Genomic DNA, 2,082 nt, shown 5'->3' with positions numbered 1-2,082 from the left:
CTATGTTACAAAGGCTATTGTTTATTGGTGTGATCCAGGGATTATAATTAAATGGCTAATCAGGGAGTCAGACTGATATCATGTTATAGAGGCCTATTGTTCACTGTTGCATATCTGTTGCTAATTAAATATTTCTTTTTATGACGACAAGTTGACACTAACTCATTCTTGCTATTGAGTGAGCATAGGTCTGGATGACACATAATTAAATACTTTTCATATAAACAAAAACACTTTAAAACTAAGCTACAGCTGTATGCCCAATGTAAAAAGTGTAATTAACAATCACAATAAAATAGTACTGTCAAATGAAAAAAACAAAGCTGTGGACACTAGCACAAATGCGTGTAACTGCCGTGTAAAAAGCGAATGCCCACTACCCAGCAAGTGTTTAACCGAAGGCATAGTGTACCAAGCAACTGTAACAAGATAGGACAGTAATAAGCACGAGACATACATAGGCTTAACTCAAAACCAGTTCAAAACTAGATTTAGAAATCATATGAATTCATTTTGAAATGTAAATAAGAGAAACAGCACAGAGCTAAGTAAATATATCTGGTCCCTTAAGGAATCTAACGTAGAATTTACCGTTAAGTGGAGAATTGTGAAACGCTGTAAGCCATATTCAAACACGACTAAACGCTGCAATCTTTGTTTATATGAAAAGTATTTAATTATATGTCATCCAGAACTATGCTCACTCAATAGCAAGAATGAGTTAGTGTCAACTTGTCGTCATAGAAAGAAATATTTAATTAGCAACAGATATGCAACAGTGAACAATAGGCCTCTATAACACGATATCAGTCCGACTCCCTGAAAAGGGTGTACTGATTTTTAGTTTTAAAATTAAAGGTTGGTAGAAATGTATGATTTGGTGACTTATAAGAATGGGTTTCAAAAATTTTGTTTACAGTGCTACAAAACAACATACTATAGACATGTTAGCAGTCGATCTTGTTTTATTGTTAACCACAATAGGCTTCACAGTATTTAAATCTGTTTTAACAAAAAAATATTTAAAACTTTTAAATATTTTCTCAATATTTAAAACTGTTTCAGAAAAGTGGCTAAATGAAGAACATGCCTCACAGAAATTAAATCTGTTTAAAAACAAAATGGTTTATGTATATCGTGCTTCTCAGTATTAAAATCTTTAAATAAAAAATAATGCTTTATCTACAACATGCTTTTCATTTTTTAAATAAATGCTTTATCCACAATATGCTTTTCAGTATTTAAATAAATGCTTTATCAACAATATGCTTTTTAATATTTAAACTTGTTTAAATACTACAGTACTATTTAAACCAGTTTCGAAATAGTATCTTCATCAGGTAAATTACCTAATCTCAGATCATTTCGTCATCGGCCAGTGTCATCCGATGACGTGCACCCTCTGTTGGTATTTGAGGTCTTTTCCGCGGGGTCCTGTGTTCCCTGGCTTGGTGTAGAAGGTCATCGAAAATATGTGATGGATTGTAGGCTCCTTATCTTCATTCATGTTGTTACTTTTCCTTTGCGATGCGATATGTGGAAGAAACTAAATTGTTTCTAAATATTAAACCTAAAACATGCTTTTTAGTATTTAAATTGATTTAAAAAAGACTTTTTTCACAATATGCTGTTTAAAAAATGTTTTATATCGATAATTTAAGTATTAATAACAAATAAACCAAGGTTTTAGACAGAATAAACCAAGGTTTTCAATAAAAAAAAAAACAGTTTCCTTTAGGCATTCATGCAGTCAAGAAGATTATTATTTGTACAATCATAAGAAATTTCAGGTAAAGTTCAGGTAAACAAAGGAGTTCATCTATGTGTTTTTGCTTTTCGGTATTAATAACAAATAAACCAAGGTTTTAATAAAAAAAAAAAAAAAAGCTTTTTTCCACAATATGTTTCTAACTAGTAAACCTAAAACATGCTTTTTAGTATAAATTGATTTAAAAAATGACTTTTTTCACAATATGAGATGTGTATAAGAGACAGCACAGGGCCACACTCATCAGGCGAATTGTAAAACATGAATGACACAATATCCCAGGGTTTATAACTTAAATGGCTAATCAGGAAGTC

At 31.0% G+C, this 2,082-nt stretch overlaps 1 protein-coding gene across 1 annotated transcript in view; it reads left to right on the top strand.

Moving 5' to 3' along the window:
* The window catches only part of LOC117104482 (aldehyde dehydrogenase, mitochondrial-like), an 11,241-nt gene that overhangs the window by 4,181 nt on the left and 4,978 nt on the right, over positions 1 to 2,082 (top strand). The gene's annotated exons all lie outside the window — the stretch shown is intronic.

The sequence above is a fragment of the Anneissia japonica genome, unplaced genomic scaffold, assembly GCF_011630105.1.
Source record: "Anneissia japonica isolate Jap-2015-1 unplaced genomic scaffold, ASM1163010v1 scaffold287870_len75133_cov130, whole genome shotgun sequence".
Classification (NCBI taxonomy): domain Eukaryota; kingdom Metazoa; phylum Echinodermata; class Crinoidea; order Comatulida; family Comatulidae; genus Anneissia; species Anneissia japonica.
This window is presented reverse-complemented; position numbering and strand designations above follow the sequence as displayed.